The following is a 19,375-nucleotide window of genomic DNA, read 5'->3' on the forward strand; positions in this document are numbered from 1 at the left end:
TTTTTTTTTTTTTTTTTTTTAAGCGCACTTATCCTCTTTGACTCCTTACCTTTACCTAACCCATCCAACACTGGTGCATTCCGTTGGATCCGTTGTTTGTTTCTATCCAGCGCTGCATGTTTTGCTGATCTGGCTGCACTGTACATTACAGCTTCACTGACTTCCATGAGGCGGTGTCCTGAGTTCAAAGACCATCCCATAGAGGTCTATGGGGCTGTAATGCACAGGTGGGGCCAGGATGGATTATGGAAAACACATTTTGGATGCATTTGAAGAACTGTGGAGGCTTAAAATATAAAAGTGAACTTGTTAGTTCTTTTTTAAATCCATCCATTAGTATGCACTCAGAGATTCTGCATAGAAAACATCACTTTTACATGCATAAAACTAACATGTGCATTTACTGTTTATGGTTATTCACTTACTCCTACAAGCTGTTAAAATTAATCCTTTATGGTAGCTTGTGCATACAAGTTGCGCCTGAGGAAGTGTGGCTCAGAACAGGTTGGGCATTACTCAAGCTGCTGTCCTTGCATTGTTTGAAGCTTCAGTAAAGAAAAGTTATTTTTACAACAGTGCTCTGGGGGTGAATAAATGATGTTGGACAATATCTCCATATGTAACTCACTTGCAAACAGGAGAAGTTTTTTCTATGCTTGATCTGTATGTGGATGTAAATAGCAGTTGCCTTATATCGTGGAAACAAAGGTTAGAATAGAGAAAGACATGGATTATTCCTGTGGATTATTATAGTTGCAAGTGTATTTACTATGAAAGGGAATGTCTATTACAAAAAAAACCTGCCCAAGTTAAAGGTCAGATTTACTTCAGAATAAATGGTCTGTAGCTTAACTTATTGTTAGCTGAAACCTTCCCACCCACAAACCTACTTCTCGTTTTCAGTTGGCATCCTGTGGTGCTTTCAGCCTCAGTGCAGAATTAATGAGTGATGCTACCCACATGTTCATAGTAACTCTTGGATAGGTTGTACCGATACCTTTGGAGTAAGCCCCCAAGCCTATGAAAGTTACTGCACTGGCATGGGCAGAGTAAGATGAGATTTATATACCAAAGTTATAAACACCTGCCAAAGACTATTGCAAGAAGTAAGTAGTCATCTGCATTGGGGGGGCTTAGCTTGTAGGTTAGGGGGCCAGGGAAGTTTTTATTCTTCTGTGAACCTATTCCTAAAAGACAGAATTAAAATAGTACTATTGCTACTAGTACCATGGCATGGTAGCCTAGTGTAAGACTTACTGACTTCATACTGAATATACTGTTCTATCCCTCCTTGTAGAGAAGAAGAAAGTGAAGTGCAATCACTGACAACACAGTATTGTGTATTTTGGAATCATGGCAAGAAAGTGAATCTAACCCTCTCTTAGAAACAAGATAATATGGCTGAAAGCTTGTGGTGCCTAAAAATTTTTGTCTTCAGTTTGATCCTTGTAGAACCCCATGGAGCTTAACCCAACCATTTGCAGGGCTTTGACCCTCCAAGATTAAACAACATGTCAAATGCCGTAACCAGAGGGAGTTGAGAGTCAAGCATTTGACAGTTCATGGACAGGTATGGGTCTAATCTTGACTTGAAGAGATGTAGAGGCTTTGTGCGCAGCCTGTGCCTGGAATTCATTAAAGAATCACTCAAGGATAACAAAATGTATTTACAAGCACCACCAGGGAGATGCCATATAAAAAGAAAAGTTTGCCAGGGACCACATGTTTTTGAAAAACTGCCAAAAATTGCTCACTAGTCGTAATGCCAGATTTTGCCTGCATTATTGTCCTTAAATATGTTCCATATAGGGATGTTTTACTGGGCTTGCAGAAGGTTCATGCTGTTATAATGAATCCTTACAGCAGAAAAGCAGAGCCAGGGAAGCAAGTCATATGTTGGGCTGGTGCTGGGTGGGAGATAAAGTTTCTCCATGTGTCTCCTGTGCCAATTTGTTTTTGATTGCCAATTAGGGAATACATGAAAAGAATCAGTCTGCATTGCACCCACCCACCAACCAATTGGCTGTACACTTTCCTCGTTACTCTGCTGAAAACATGAATAAATACTGACACACTCAGTTACACAATACTTTCCAGTGGTGCATTTATAGAATACTAATCAAGTGACAGTCCTCCTGCCTCCTCCTCCTCACAGGTCAACCAGCCTATGTGAAAGTAGCTGTTACACATCTTTCTCCTCCTCTTCCCTACATATAAAAGGGCATAAACACAGGAATGCTTCTACAGTTGAAATTTGGCTGAGCATATTAAAGTAATGCAGCCAGGAATCCTATACAATACAAAAACAGTTTAAGTTCTTACCTGACAAAAGGATTTATTTTGGCTAGCCAATATGACGATTTACATGCATCAGCTTCACTACTCAGCCAGGGAGATCACTCTAATTGATTCAGATTTACAGCTTCCTGGATAACTTGTCTGCTAACTTCATAATGGGTGATGCTACATTATTGTCCAAGGAGCAACCTAGAAGTGGTGAGGTTACATAAGAAGCTGCATTGCTGATTCAGGTAGTAAATGTGTCACCTGTAAGGCTGTGCAGTTTGGTACAGGTACTTAAATGACAAGAATGGCTGTACAAAAATAAAAATCCTTTCAACTCTGCATTCAGGTTGTAGTTGCACTTGAACCTTCTTGTGTGGGTCTACACATACTTGCTAGAATGATGCACATTAACTTTCAAATTTTCCAAACAAAATTATCAGGTACCATGCTGGGACCCATACCAATGCTGGTCTCTACTCAGCAGACCTTTTGCAAGGCTTGGTTTACATATACAGTCAGGTCCATAAATATTGGGACATCGACACAAATCTAACATTTTTGGCTCTATACACCACCACAATGGATTTGAAATGAAACGAACAAGATGTGCTTTAACTGCAGACTGTCAGCTTTAATTTGAGGGTATTTACATCCAAATCAAGTGAACAGTGTAGGAATTACAACAGTTTGCATATGTGACTCCCAATTGTTAAGGGACCAAAAGTAGTGAGACAATTGGCTTCTCAGCTGTTCCATGGCCAGGTGTGTGTTATTCCCTCATTATCCCAATTACAATGAGCAGATAAAAGGTCCAGAGTTCATTTCAAGTGTGCTAATTACATTTGGAATCTGTTGCGGTCAACTCTCAAGATAAGATCCAAAGAGCTGTCACTATCAGTGAAGTAAGCCATCATTAGGCTGAAAAAAACAAAACAAACCCATCAGAGAGATAGCAAAAACATTAGGCGTGGCCAAAACAACTGTTTGGAACATTCTTAAAAAGAAGGACTGCACCAGTGAGCTCAGCAACACCAAAAGACCCGGAAGACCACGGAAAACAACTGTGGTGGATGACCGAAAAATTATTTCCCTGGTGAAGAAAACACCCTTCACAACAGTTGGCCAGATCAAGAACACTCTCCAGGAGGTTGGTGTATGTGTGTCAAAGTCAACAATCAAGAGAAGACTTCACCAGAGTGAATACAGAGGGTTCACCACAAGATGTAAACCATCGGTGAGCCTCAAAAACAGGAAGGCCAGATTAGAGTTTGCCAAACGACATCTAAAAATGCCTTCACAGTTCTGGAACAACATCCTATGGACAGATGAGACCAAGATCAACTTGTACCAGAGTGATGGGAAGAGAAGAGCATGGAGAAGGAAAGGAACTGCTCATGATCCTAAGCATACCACCTCATCAGTGAAGCATGGTGGTGGTAGTGTCATGGCGTGGGCATGTATGGCTGCCAATGGAACTGGTTCTCTTGTATTTATTGATGATGTGACTGCTGACAAAAGCAGCAGGATGAATTCTGAAGTGTTTCGGGCAATATTATCTGCTCATATTCAGCCAAATGCTTCAGAACTCATTATAAATGTAAATAATATAGTGCAGCGCTTAAAGATAAACCAAAAGTTCCAGCAAAGAACACCAACAAAGCAGGAAAAGATATATAAAGTCAATTAAATATCCGTGGTGCTCTCTAAAATGATGAAAAAAAATCTCCAGAACTTGTCTGCCTCAAACGATAGAAGTGCGCACTCACCAGAAACGCATGGATTATGCGCATATAGGAATAGCCATCCTTGATGTTAGATCCAGGACCAGGTGGTGGGCATCCTTCTCATGGTGGATCATCCAGAGCTCCAATACAGGTCCAGGGGTCCCCTTAAGGTCAGCCAGGTAATCCTCTATGGTGATGATCCCTCCTCTAGATGGTACAGGCACCTTCTCTGTGGGGGCAATAGCTCCACATAGGAGCCCCAAAACAGGTGCCAAAGATAGTGTAGTATGTTCCCAAAATTATTTATTGATATAATAAAAAGACAGGGTAGTATGCACAACACAGGAAACTGAGTAGTGAGAATAGCAGTACTGACCCTAACAAAGATGGCCGCCGGGCCTCCTCGTGGCTCCGGCGGTGAAATGACGTCACGCTCTGCACAGCTCCTCCTTAGGCCTTTCGTGCTAAAGGCACATCATCAGAGGGGAGGCTGTACAGAGGCGTGACCGACGTCCAACGTTTATATAGGGGAAGACGGCGCATGCGCAGTTAGCCGCGGCCATCTTCCCGAAGTTTCGGCCAGTGCGCATGCGCGTTAATAACGGCGCCATTTTGCCGTGGATCCGCGATACTGTCAGTAGAATACAAAGGACAGGGAGATTATTCCCATTCACCATTCGAGGCTAGCTAAAAGTTAGCCAGCCACAGACCCCAGGGAACTAATAAACAGATAATATACTCCCATCATCCATATAACCAATAAAGTGGCAGTGCTCAAGTAATTCTAAAGTCTAACGGTGAGAAATACATATTAGTATCCATGGCCTTAAAGCGGCCCCGCAGTGATTGGCACATAGCTATACTGGCGGACCACGGCAAGGTGGGTGCACTGAATGTATACATATGGTAAGGTACAAATAAATATAAAATGTAAAACACAATATACATAATAATATAAAAATATAAAATATTACCATAGTTGGTTTTATATATATATATATATATATATATATATATATATATATATATATATATATATATATATATATATATATATATATATATATATATATATATATATATATATATATATATATTGGTGCCTCACTAATTCTATTCAAATTCTAAAACATGAATTGCCACTCAAACAATTGATGTAGCACTCAATATATGTAAACGCACATTACCAGAAAATCATATACGGTATATAAAAGTGCAATATAAAATGGTATAAACATAATAAATAATAAAAGGGGCACAGAATAAAGGAAATATGGTTAAACCCAATCAACTGTTGGCAATAAAGCAGTTAACATCTACTTCTATATTGTGGCCTGAGGGGTGTAATGTATTGAGCTCAAACACCCACTTTGTTTCTGCTTGGGAGACCGCTCGTGTCTTATTAATACCTCTCCAGTGATAGCCAATCACATCAATGCCAACAAACTTAAAAGATGATGGGTCCTTATTGTGATAAATACGATAATGATTGGATAACGAATGTTCTCTAAAACCCTTTTTTATATTCGATACATGCTCACGCAAGCGGTCACGTAGACGCCTTGTGGTCCTGCCCACATATTGTTTCTGGCAAGGACATTGTAGCAAGTATACCACAAACTTACTGTAACAGGATATAAATTGTCTTATATTGTATGTTCTACCAGTGACAGATGATCCAAACGTATCAACTTTATGTTTTCTGATGTTGCTACATTTGCAGATGACACATCTGTTACAGGGATGGAAACCCTTTAGCTCATTAAATAGAGAAATATTTTTAGGGGGATCAACATTAGGTGCAATCATATGTCTGACAGCATTAGCTTTTCGGTAAATTATTTCTGGTTTTTCAGGCAAAATCTTTGACAATACCGGATCCATTTTCAAAATGCCCCAATTATTATTGATAATTTTATTAATTAATTTATACTGAGTTGAAAAAGCCGTAATGAAGGGGCTTCAGAACTCATTGGATGCCGCTTCACAGCGCAGATGGACAATGACCCAAAACATACTGCAAAAGCAACCAAAGAGTATAAGGGAAAGAAGTGGAATGTTATGCAATGGCCAAGTCAATCACCTGACCTGAATCCGATTGAGCATGCATTTCACTTGCTGAAGACAAAACTGAAGGGAAAATGCCCCAAGATCAAGCAGGAACTGAAGACAGTTGAAGTAGAGGCCTGGCAGAGCATCACCAGGGATGAAACCCAGCATCTGGTGATGTCTATGCATTTCAGACTTCAGGCTGTAATTGACTGCAAAGGATTTTCAACTAAGTACTAAAAAGTAAAAGTTTGATTTATGATTATTCTGTCCCATTACTTTTGGTCCCTTAACAAGTGGGAGGCACATATGCAAACTGTTGTAATTGCTACACTGTTCACCTGATTTGGATGTAAATACCCTCAAATTAAAGCTGACAGTCTGCAGTTAAAGCACATCTTGTTTGTTTCATTTCAAATCCATTGTGGTGGTGTATAGAGCCAAAAATGTTAGAATTGTGTCGATGTCCCAATATTTATGGACCTGACTGTATGCATTTTGCGTTTGATGGTTTCTCCAGTGCTTTTTGCAGTTTGTTTTGCTTTTTCCTACACACATTTTTGACACATTTTGCATTTTCTTAATTTTTTTGTTAAAGTGGAATTTTGTTTGTTGCTGGGCAGCCTAAAATTGCAAAATGCAGCAAAAATGCACTACCATGCAGCTTCTCCATTGAACTCAATGTTCAGAAAAAGTCCCTGACCCTTTCCAAAGCAGCAGCTCAAAAAAGCATAGATGTGAACATGTTCCAGAGGAAACCATGTTAAATGGACTGTAGTGTGTGTCTCCAAAAAGTACTAAAAAAACCGCATTGGTGTGAACAGAGCCTAAAAGTTTATTCCTTCTGAAAAACAGCTTCTGTACTGCCTAGTGTGTGAAGGTGCTTAGGTACTTCAGTGGCCTTGACAAAGACGTGCGGCTTCCACATATACATATTTGCAAATATTGTGCATTAAAACCTGTTTTTAATAGAAATTAATTTTTAGAAAGTGCCATTTTGTGATTATTTGCAGGATGACAAATATACTTACAATTTAGTTTGTTTTTGCTGCGCACCTTACTGTAAAAGCTAGTTATAAATTGGGGTGGTTGCCATTTTTGTATAGCTTGCTTGGTGGAATTGGTGTGGGGGACACATAAGATGCCTTCAACAGCCATTGTGCTTTGCTGGACATCGTTTGTTCCTGCATCTTTAAAGCAGAGCTCCACCCAAAAGGGGAAGGTCCGTTTTAAGCATTTGTCCCCGGCTCCCCATTAATGCACCTTTGGGGAGCGGGTACCAGAATTTGACAGGTACCCGCTACCATTTACACTGCAATCACTTAACGCAGGCGTCTTCAAACTTTCTAGACAAAGGGCCAGTTTACTGTCCTTCAGATTTTAGGGAGCCGAACTGTGACCTTTGAGAATAGAAAAGGTCCTGATGTCAGTGGAGCAAAAACAATGCCCCATCTTTGGTGTCAGTGGGAGGAATTGTGCCCGTCATGTTTCACATGGCTGTCATATGCCTTTAAGTGTTCTCTGTATTTTGTCTCTGCTCCTCCCTTTTCTTTGGTTTAGTTAATGCTGTATTAGATTGCCCACCCTTTTTCCCAGAAATGCATTTCAGCTTCAAGCCCCATGTCATGAAGCAGATCACATTATGATCATTTGACCTATCCGATGTTCATTGTTGTAAGATTCTCTCAGTTTATGGAATAAACGTCACAAGATCTACAAGATATCATCTGGATTGAGTCACTGCCTGTGTTATTCAACTAAGATTAGAGTTATCGCTATCTCATCACAACTGTAAGTTACAGATATCACACTTTCAATGCTTAGATTGGAGAGACAGAGCAGTCAAAAGATCAGTGAAATGTCTTCATAGGATCCTTGCTAACTTTGGATACACAGTGAGATGTTATATGGACTGGATATAACAGCTACAGACTGTGCAGCCATCTCTACACAAGCCTGTACATGTCTGCAAGTATATCTCAGCATAACTCATCAGTGTCAGGACAAATTATTGATATGAATGTTTTACAACTGCAAGTTTATACACTGCATCTATATGAATTAGCACATGGCTTATCTGTGAAATCTTATAAGTGAAAGAAAACTTTTCTGCAACCATTGCCTAGGAAACCTGAGCTCATACACAGAAAAACTGATACATTTCTCTATAAACTTTCTATCAACCCCTCTCATTGCTATCATGATGTTTCAGGAAAGTAATATACAGTCTGGGGAAACTAATACACAAACACAATCAGAGCTTAATCCAGAGCAGGACTTCGCTAAAAGAGAAAAACGCTTAACAAAACCAACCTGGAAGGTGCAAGAGAATTTTAATGCTGACAAGGAAGAATTGCTGTCTAATATGAATTACTTATGGTCTAATACTGTTAAATGCATGTCTGCTCACTCCCAACAATCGCATGAGCCAATACAACTAGAGGGCGCTATCCAGCAATTGAATGTTGCTTATGAGAATTATCAAAGACTGTGTTAAATATATTGCTCTCTTAAAGCGGTACAACACTCAAAGGTCATTGGAAGAATTAATGAGTTTTGAGGAGCTCAATCTTGAAAGCCAATTTAGAGGTGCAAACAAAGACAAAGGCAGAAGTGAGAATAACACAGCTCCATGAATCCAGATCTTATTGCTCTGCATCTACTGGATGCTCCGCAAGATCTTCCAAATCCCTACAATTAAGGTCTTCTAAATTCGGTCAACAGTGAATAAAAGCCTGTGCTGATGCTGAAGCTTCTAAAATTCAGGCAGCTTTCGCCCAAAAGAAAGCAGAAATGGAGGCTCAGGTCGCATACAAAAAAAAGCAGAAATGGAGGCTCAGGCCGCACATTAGAAAGCAGAGAAAGAAGCTTAAGCAACAAGCCAAAAGGCAGAAATTGAAGTTTTGGAAAAACAATGAACATGCCACAGCCATGGCAAGCTTAAGGGTCTTAGAATAAGCCGCTAGTGAAAATGAAAGACAACTGTTCTAGACACTCAGTTGTATCTTATGTTTCAGATTCTTCACACACCTCTCCAGAACGTCAACTCCCTGTCACAGCAGCCAAACTACTCAATGTCTCTTCTCTGCACCTACTGTACCTCGAGACAATTTGTCCTTATATCCTCCAATACATCAGACTGCAGCATCTCAGCTAGTCGCAGGCACTGGTATGTATTTAATAGACCGTACCTCCTAGCAAACGCACTACTCTACAAACTAACATGCCAATAGACTTTAAGCCAGCTCTGTCATTGAATGCCTTAGCAGCAACATATGTGCCCACATCACTCCACGTAAGTCCACCAACCGTTACAACCAACTCTGTTCCACCTGCAGTCATGCACCCAAAATCTGAAAGCACGGACATGTCACAGTTTGCTAAATACATGCTACGCAGAGAGCTTGTCAAGACAGGCCTCACCAAGTTTGATGTCAAGCCTAAAAATTACAGAGGCTGGAAATCCACTTTTAAGGCCACAATGAGTGACCTAGACATCAATGCCACAGAGGAATTAGATCTGCTCATCAGATGGCTAGGTCCCCTGTTCACTGAACGCATCAAGAGGCTCAAAGCAGTTCATATTGACAACCCTGCTGCAGGCCTTAATGCTGCTTGGGGCAGACATGAACATACCTTTGGCAGCCCAGAGGCCATTGAAGATGCTTTACTCAAAAGGTTGCAAAGCTTCCCAAGGATTTGCTAGCGACAATCTAAAGTTTCAAGAACTCAGCGATGTTCTATTAGAGCTTCAACTTGCTAAGGCCGACATCAACTTACCTGGTCTCAGTTACCTTGACACCTCTCATGGCATCAAATTCATTGTTCTCAAACTACCATATGGAATTCAAGAAAGATGGGCAGCGCTTGGATCAAAGTATAAGGAAGAACATAGAGACCGTAGAGGTCCAGCGTTAGTGAAAAGGACTAATGTTCTACCTGCGCCTGTTGCAGGTCTTGAAAAGACTGATCAAAACAAGAAAATTGAGGACCCAAATCGGCAAATGTCCAATACATAAACCACATCCACTTAAGAAATGTATCGGCTTCAGAAAGAAAACCCTCCAAGAACGTAAGGAACTTTTGAAGAAATTTGGTGTTTGCTACAAATGCTGTGCCTCCACAGAACACTTTGCAAAGGACTGTAAAGCGATCAAATGTATAGAGTGTGACAGTGATGACCATGTGCAAGCTCTTCATCAATATTCACACAACTCTACTACGCTCACAAACAATCTTCCTGAGGAAAAGTAAGGCGGGGAGCGCCCAGATCAAGCAGCACCTCCCATCCCAGTGTTCTCTACATGTACAGAGGTCTGTGGAGAAAGATTCTGCGACAAATCCTGCTTGGATATGCTTGGTACGTGTATACCCCGAAGGTGAAAGTGAAAAGGCAATAAGACTGTATACTATTCTGGATGATCAGAGTAACAGATCTCTTGCAAGAACACAGTTTTTTGAACTGTTGAACATAACTGGAGATGCTCTGCCTTATACTCTAAGCACTTGTTCCGACACTACAGAAGTCTTAGGTAGGAGAGCCAGTGGTCTTGTAGTTACTCCTCTGAATGACAATGTGGAAATATCTTTGCCCACTATCACTGAGTGCAACCAGATTCCAAACATCAAAGAGGAGATCCCTACTCCTGAAGCTGCTTTTCACCATTCTCACTTAAAGCACATAGCCAACCAAATACCAGCCCTCGATGAAAGTGCCGATATCCTGCTGTTACTCGGTCGAGACATCCTTAGGCTGCACAAAGTTCGTAATCGAATCAATGGTCCACACAATGCACCATATGCTCAGCGTCTGGATCTAGGATGGGTCATCATAGGCAATGTCTGCTTAGACAAGGACAGGAGGTCCTACTCAGTCTCTTCCTTTAAAACACATGTCCTGTCAAATGGGCGAACAACTTGTTCTTCACAACGACCACATACATATATTGTGAAAGAAAGACTGTTTGAAAAGGTACACAACAGCACATCATACAAGACAGTAAGAAAGCCCTTGATCTCTGGGATGACAACATCGGCAACACAGTGTTCGAGGTAACCACTAAAGACAATGAGTTGGCAGCTACCATAGAAGACAAAGAATTCTTGAAAACCATGAGTAAAAAGTTCTACCAAGATGTTTCCAACAGCTGGGTAGCACCTCTACCATTTCGTACCCCAAGAAAGAGACTACCAAACAATAGGGTACACGCAGAATCACGGTTTGTTTCTTTAAATCGCAGTTTGAACCAGAAGCCTGAGATGAAAAAGCACTTTGTAGACTTCATGCAGAAGGTGTTTGAGAGATCATGCTGAGCCTGCACCTCCTCTTATGGAAGGAGAAGAATGTTGGTACCTACCATGCTTTGGTGTCTACTATCCTCGCAAGCCTGATCAGATTAGGGTGGTCTTTGACTCAAGTGCTCATCATGAAGGTGTCTTCCTCAATGACAATCTTCTAACTGGGCCTAATCTGAACAATCATCTTATAGGAGTTTTACTTCACTTCAGACAAGAGCCAATTGCTGTTGTGGCTGACATTCAGCAGATGTTCCACTGTTTCATCGTCCATGTAGACTACAGAAACTTCCTCAGGTTCCGATGGTACTGCAATAAAGATGAAGTCATAGACTACCGAATGAAGGTACATGTTTTTGGTAACAGTCCTCCTGCAGTAGCAACTTATGGACTGAGGAAAACAGCTCAAGAGGGTAAGAAAGAATTTGGATCTGATGCAAGACAGTTCAACGAAAGGAATTTCTATGTAGATGATGGACTCAAATCTCTGCCCAATGAAGAAGCTATTGACCTTCTTACTAGAACCCAGAACATGCTTGCCACTGCAAACCTCAGACTTCACAAAATCTCTAACAGCGACAAGGTCAGGATAGCCTTTTCTTCTGATGACCATGCTGTCAGTGTAAAGAAATTCCAACTAGGATCTGACCTGTCACATAACGCAGTCTTGGATTGCTTTGGAATGTTAAACAAGACACGTTCACATTTCAAGCATCAGCCTGTGACAAGCCCTTCACAAAGCAAGGAGTATGGTCTACAGTGAACAGCATTTATGATCTGTTAAGTTTCATTAAACCGCTCACCATTCAGAGTAAGATACTGCTGAGACCACTTCTGAAAGTTCAGACTGGGATACCCCCTTACCCAAGGAGAAACAACAAAGGTGGGAATCCTGTAAACAGTCTCTAAAAGCATTAGAACAACTCCAGATACCACGATCTTACATCCAAGCATCCTTAAAGAATGCCACCAGTAGAGAGATTCAGGTCTTCTCCAATGCTTCCAACGAAGCCATTTCTGCAGTGGCTTATCTTTGAGCTACAGATCCCAGTGGTGAAGTGGGTGTAGGATTTATCATGGGCAAGACCAAGCTCACACCAATACCTGCACATACTATTCCAAGGCTTGAACTTTGTGCAGCTGTGTTAGCTGTGGAAATTACTGAGCTTATAGAACTTGAAACAGATGTTGAAATAGACTCCTTTGACTTTCATACAGACAGCAAAATAGTGCTAGGATATATAAACAATCGCACAAGACAGTTCTACGTGTATGCCGGCAACAGAGTGGAACGCATAAGGAAGTTCTCTACGTCTGAACAATGGCACTATGTTCCCACTAGCCTCAACCCTGTTGACTGCGGCAGTCGTGCAGTACATACTACTGCATTTCAGGACACATCTTGGTTATATCCACCATGAAAGAAAGTTCTGCACACCTTTACTTCAGGCCTATAAAAGGAACTAATACTTCTTTTGCCCAAAGAGGAAGACAAGTCATCAACTTGCTTTAAAAGGGAGGTAAGAAGGAATCGTGCATGTTGCTGCCTTCCCCTTTGAATATGGATTTCCATGTCTCAGCCTAGACTTTTGAGACTAACATCTGCAAGTATTATGCTATATGTTTGCATTGTTTTCCTTTGTTCTTCCTTTCTTTCTTGTTTTGCGGATGTTCCTGGAAAAAAAAATCTTCATTTCTTATATTGGACTAAAGTTTGTTATAATAGAAATCATAGATTTCGACAGGGAGTGTCATGTTTCACATGACACTCATATGCCTTTAAGTGTTCTCTGTATTTTGTCTTTGCTCTTCCCTTTCTTTTGGTTTAGTTAATGCTGTATAGATAGCCCACCCTTTTTCCTAGAAATGCATTTCAGCTTCAAGCCTCATGTCATGAAGCAGATCACATTATGATCTTTTGACCTATTCGATGTGCATTGTTGTAAGATTCTCTCAGTTTATGGCATCAACTTCACAAGATCAACAAGATGTCATCTGGATTGAGACACTGCCTGTGTTATTCAACTAAGATTGGAGTTATCGCTATCTCATCACAACTGTAAGTTACAGAGATCACAATTTCAATGCTTAGATTGGAGAGACAGAACAGCCCTGTCAGCGGTGTCATTGAGCCCCATTGTTTGTGTCATTGTGACCCATCATTGGTGTCAGTAGGGGGAATTATGTCCCATCATTGGTGTCAGTGGGTCCCATTGTTGGTGTCATTGAAATTGTGCCCCATCGTTGGTGTCATTGGGAGGAATTGTGCCCCCTCATTGTTGTCAGTGGGGGTATTTATGCCCCATTGGTGGTATCAGTGGATAAAATAGTGCCCCAAGGGGGCAGGTCCCTGAATACTACAGGACAATTCACAAAGCACAGCGCTACTCACGCAGCAAGCTTCCACAGCCGGGTGCCCACACTGAAGATGCTGACATTGGGGAGAGAAGACGGCTGGTGAAACCAGCCGTGGTAAGGACACCGCTAGACAGAGGGACAGGTAAGTGTATTTTAAAAGTCAGCAGCTACGGGGTTTTTTTTTTTTTTATCTATCAACTGGAACTCTACTTTAAGGAGGAATGTGCTCCCTCCAGGCATACCTGTCCTTAATTTATCCATTGCTATATATGCTCAGATATTAGCATTAAGACCGCACTTTACAGAGGGGCCTTGACGAAGAAGTGCCACTTCATTTTTTTTTTTATAGTATCAATGAAGTTTATAGGGGGAATATGAATTAAGCAGCTCTGTATTTACAAGGGAGGTTGTGATTCATTGCACTTTATTTATATCATCAGTTATATCACGAATTGTGTTTTACGTGTTTACATGCATTTATAATTTTTTAATTTGAAACTTTTTTTTTTTTTGCACATTTATATTGGAATATACACATTTTAGGTGTGCTACACTTTTTCCATATTGATTTCTATTGCTATTTGAATGCACAACAGTGAGGAGCTGCAAAATAAATATATATATATATACACATACATATATATATATATATATATATATATACACACACATACATATATATATATATATATACATACACACACACAGTTGTTTTCAAAATAATAGCAGTCAGACATCACTAACCTTATCAATCAGTTTTTGGTAGAAATTATATTTCTACAAGGCAAATTATTTACTAGCAGGTGTTAGTACAGTAATAGAAATCCAACAGGCTCAACAGTCATGACATGCATGCTGCTGATTCTGTGTAATTGAATCACTAATTGAAAGGGGCATGTTCAAAATAATAGCAGTGTGGAGTTCTATTAGTGAGGTCATTCATTCTTTGAAAAACAGGTGGCAATTATTGCCCTTATTTAAGGAAGGAAGGCAGCAAATGTTGTACATGCTGGTTACAGTGCATTTCTCTCTGAAATTCTGAGGAAAATGGGTCGTTCCAGACATTGTTTAGAAGAACAGTGTACCTTGATTAAAAAGTTGATTGGAGAAGGGAAAACATATAAAAAGTGCAGAAAATGATAGGCTGCTCAGCTAAAATGATCGCAAATGCTTTAAAATGGCAACCAAAACCTGAAAGACGTGGAAGAAAGCGAAAAACTACCATTCAAACGGATAGAAGAATAGCTAAAATGGCAAGGACTCAGCCAACAATCAGCTCCAGGAAGATCAAAGAAGGTCTAAAGTTCCCTGTGAGTACTGTTACAATTAGAAGATGCCTATGTGAAGCCAAGCTATCTGCAAGAAGCCCCCAAAAAGTCCCACTGTTGAAAAAAAGACATGTGCTGAAGAGGTTACAATTTGGCAAAGAGCACGTTGACTGGCCTAAAGAGGAATGGCGCAACATTTTGTGGACTGATTAAAGTAAGATTGTTCTTTTTGGGTCTAGTGGCCGGAGACAGTTTGTCAGACGACCCCCAAACACTGAATTCAAGCCACAGTACACTGTGAAGACAGTGAAGCATGGTTGCAGAAGCATCATGATATGGGGATGTTTCTCATACTACGGTGTTGGGCCTATTTATCGCATATCAGGGATCATGGATCAGTTTGAATACATCAGAATACTTGAAGAGGTCATGCTGCCTTATGCTGAAGAGGAAATGCCCTTGAAATGGGTGTTCCAACAAGACAACGACCCCAAACACACCAGTAAACGTGCAACATCTTGGTTCCAGACCAACAAGATTGAAGTTATGGAGTGGCCAGCCCAATCCCGGGATCTTAATCCAATAAAAAACTTGTGGGGTGACATCAAAAATGCAGTTTCTGAGGCAAAACCAAGAAATAGAGAAGAACTGTGGAATGTAGTCCAATCATCCTGGGCTGGAATACCTGTTCACAGGTGCCAGAAGTTGGTTGACTCCATGCAACACAGATGTACAGCAGTTCTCAGAAACAGTGCTTATACAACTAAATATTCATTAAGTGATTCAAAGGAAAGCAAAATCTTCAAACATTTTTCAGTTTATGTAGTGAATGTTTGAGTTTGTAAAGAATACAAACACTGCTATTTTTTTGAACAGTCTAATATTCACTTTTCTTCAATTATTTTAGAGGAACAACACAAATGTGATATATTTTTCTTCATGTTTTGATTTGGAATAGAATGTGTAGTGTTCCCAATGCATTTGTGTGTATGGAAATAAAAGCTATTAGAAGGATTTGGAGCTTTATTCACTTTTTTCAACACACTGCTATTAGTTTGAACACAACTATATATATATATATATATATATATATATATATATATATATATATATAGTTTGGATATATGCAACCTCTACATATATTTGCATATGTGTACAACTAAAGCTTTTGTTTTAACACAAATTGTTAGCGGTTTCTTTTTTGCAGGCTAGCTGGTAAGTGTACTGGGAAATGTTTTGCGGTTACTTCTGTGCCAAAACTAACAGCTGTACAGCTGGAAGTGTGAGATCTAAGGCACTGCTGTCTCTGTCAGTTCAACAAAACCAGCTGAATTTTGACCAGTGCGTGGGCACCCCTGACTTCTGTTGAAGGTACGAGCTATCCTGCTGTCAGAATACAATGTCTTGGCAGGGGAGGGGGATTTCTCCATCCACCTCATTTGTGCGGGTGGAGGAATCTTTTTTTTTTCCCACTCAGCTGGCTGAACGAAAAAAACCCCAAAAAAACATAAAAGTAAAAAAAAAATAATTTACAGAGTATGAGCAGCTTTAGTTTCACCAGATATGGAGTTAGATGTCTCTACTGTGTTGCTCACTGTTCTCCTTGTTGGAAACTCTGACAAATCACCACAAAATGCCCCCACCAAGATGGCAACCAACCCACAGATACATGAGGGTTGTTTACCATAGATAAATAGGCTGTTCACTTTGCAAGGGAATTTTCACTTAGCTTAGTAAATGAGGTCAAACTCTGACTTTCATCATCCAAGCATGTGCACAAAAAATAAGTTTTAGGTTCCTTTCACAGCCTGGGGCCCCTTTCACAAGGACGTCATCCTTTCAGTCCTGTTTATTCAAAGAAAATTCAGTTTATATATCAGTTTGCACATCCGTCTTAAGTTCAGTTCAGTTTACATCAGTTCAAGTTATATCAGTCTACATACGTTCCAATCCGGACCTGAACTGACATGGAGGTAAACGATCGTCCGTTGACATCTGCCGACCCATAGACCTATAGTACATTGTGGTGAATCCGTCTGAAAACTGACGGATTTAGGATGAACACCTGTGTGAAAGGGGCCTTAGGTATTCTATGCAAAGGGAATTTTAACCACATTCATTAAAGTGAATTACATATATTTATACCTCTATGTATATACCCAGTGAAGTGACTGGCCTCAGGTGATAGAGAGATAAAACAAATCCTCCTACATAAAGTTGTACCTGTTTATCTGTAGCTTTTCTCTTGGTCATTCTAAAAACACACATCAATAGATTTTTCTTAGCTCTAGAACCAAACAGGCTCATAAAATAACATACAGAGATCAGGCTATGAGTCACCTGTGTGCCGGAGGAGTGGGTAGTCTCTCTGGAAGTTGTTGTGTCAGGATAACCTGTCAGAAGTGACTTATGCAGATAGTAGAGGGAAGAGAGGAGACAGAAATCACACTAGGTGCTTTAGATTCAGGATAGTACACACTAAAGAAGACAATTCTTTGTTCTTTTTCATGTCCGAGTTTTACAACCACTTTAGGCTGCATGCTTTTTTTTTCTTAGTTCAGTTTCGCTAAGTTCCACTAGATCTGGAAGCTCCAAATTAAATATGTAAATAGTTCTGTGCATTTAAAGAAAACATTCCAAGGAATAAGTTAGGTGTACGTTTGATCGCATATTATATATTATGCTGCCTTACACCAATGCAGTATAGAAGGCCTAAAGTAAAACTAAAAGGTAAGACCGTTTTTATTTTGTATTTTTTTCATTCTGAGCCCATTGGGGAGATTTTCCCCTCTTCCTGTCCCATAGCCAAAATAGGAAGTGAGAGTAAAAATCCCTCCAAAAAAAGAGAGGGTCGCCAAAACGAATATTCCCTTTGGAATGATATCCCTCTATTACTGTTCTGGAGACAACCCACTTTTAGTGATACCGATGCACAGGACACAGAGTGTGAATCTTTCTAATGGGGGCACAGTCAGCAATAAAACCTGCACAGCAAAGACAGCATGTCTCCCTAGTAAAACACACACAGTTAACCCTCTGATTGCCCCAGATCTTAACTCCTTCCTGCCCAGTGTTGCTAGTACAGTGTCAGTGCTTTTTATTAGCACTGATCACTGTATTAGTGCCACTGGGGATGTCAGTGGCAGTTAGTTCCTACCCAGTGTCAGATTGCCTGCCGCAGTCCCACTATAAGTCGCTGATCACCACCATTACTAGTATAAAAAATAAATAAAAAATTCCAGTATATATACCATTTGTAGATACTATAACTTTCAAGTAAACCAATTAATTTACACATATTGGGGTTTTTTTAATTTAGCAAAGACATGTAGCAGAACACATTTTGGCCTAAATTTATGAAGAAATTTTATTTTTTTATTGGATATGTTTTGAAACAAAAACAATATTTTTGACTTTTTGCTATAAAATTGTCAGTCGTTTTTTGTTTATAGCGCAAAAAATAAAAACCACATAGATGATCAAATACCACTGAAAGAAAGTTCTATTTGTGGGGGGAAAAAAATGACAAAAAAGGGCAAAATATAATTTATGTACAGCGTTGCGTAACTGCACAATTGTCAACAGCGCCGTAGCGCAAAAAATGGCCTGGTCGGGGGGGGGGGGGGGGGGTAAATCCTCTGGAGGGCAAGTGGTTAAATAATTTGTTTGGGACAAACAACCAACACATTGATTCATGCCACATCTAGACCTCGGTTTCTCAACCAGGGCTCCATGGAACCCAAGGGTCGCTCCAGAGGATGCTAGGGGTTTCTTGAGAAATTTCTGCCTCTCAGATAACTACTAATCCACTAACACCATTAACTACTTGCCGACCGCAGATAGCCGAATGACGGCTAAACTGCGGCCGGCCAGTTCTGAGTGGACGTCATATGACGTCCTCCCAGAACGCGCTCTCCTGCGCACCCCAGGGAGCGCGCACCCAGCGATCTCCGTGATCGCTGTGTCCTACGGACACAGCTGATCACGTGATGTGGTAAAAGGCCAATCACAGCGGCCTTTTACCACGTGATCAGCGGTGTCCAATGACACGCTGATCAGAGGGAAATGCAAGTGCCGGTTCTCGGCTGCACTTTCCTCACGCTGTCAGATCGTGAGGAAAGTACTGCCGAGAACCGGCAGTTGTCAGAGCGGGGATCGGCACCGATCATCAGGGCACTGATGATCGGTGCCCAGCAGTGCCACCCGCAAGTTCCCGCCCACCTGTGCCCAGCAGTGCGCCCACTAGCTCCGCCCACGTGTGCCCAGCAGATCACCCACCTGTGCCCAGCAGTGCACCCACCTGTGCCCAGCAGTGCACCCACCTGTGCCACTCTGCAGTGTCACACACCTGTGCCCAGAAGTGCCACCTACTTGTGCCCAGCAGTGCCACCCACC

At 40.8% G+C, this 19,375-nt stretch overlaps 1 protein-coding gene across 2 annotated transcripts in view; it reads right to left on the reverse strand.

The window, feature by feature from the left end:
* The window catches only part of LCORL (ligand dependent nuclear receptor corepressor like), a 146,684-nt gene that overhangs the window by 31,672 nt on the left and 95,637 nt on the right, over window positions 1-19,375 (reverse strand). The window lies entirely within an intron of this gene.

This window comes from Staurois parvus, unplaced genomic scaffold (assembly GCF_062004578.1).
Source record: "Staurois parvus isolate SC_StPar_1 unplaced genomic scaffold, SC_StPar_1.0 ptg000186l, whole genome shotgun sequence".
Classification (NCBI taxonomy): Eukaryota; Metazoa; Chordata; class Amphibia; order Anura; family Ranidae; genus Staurois; species Staurois parvus.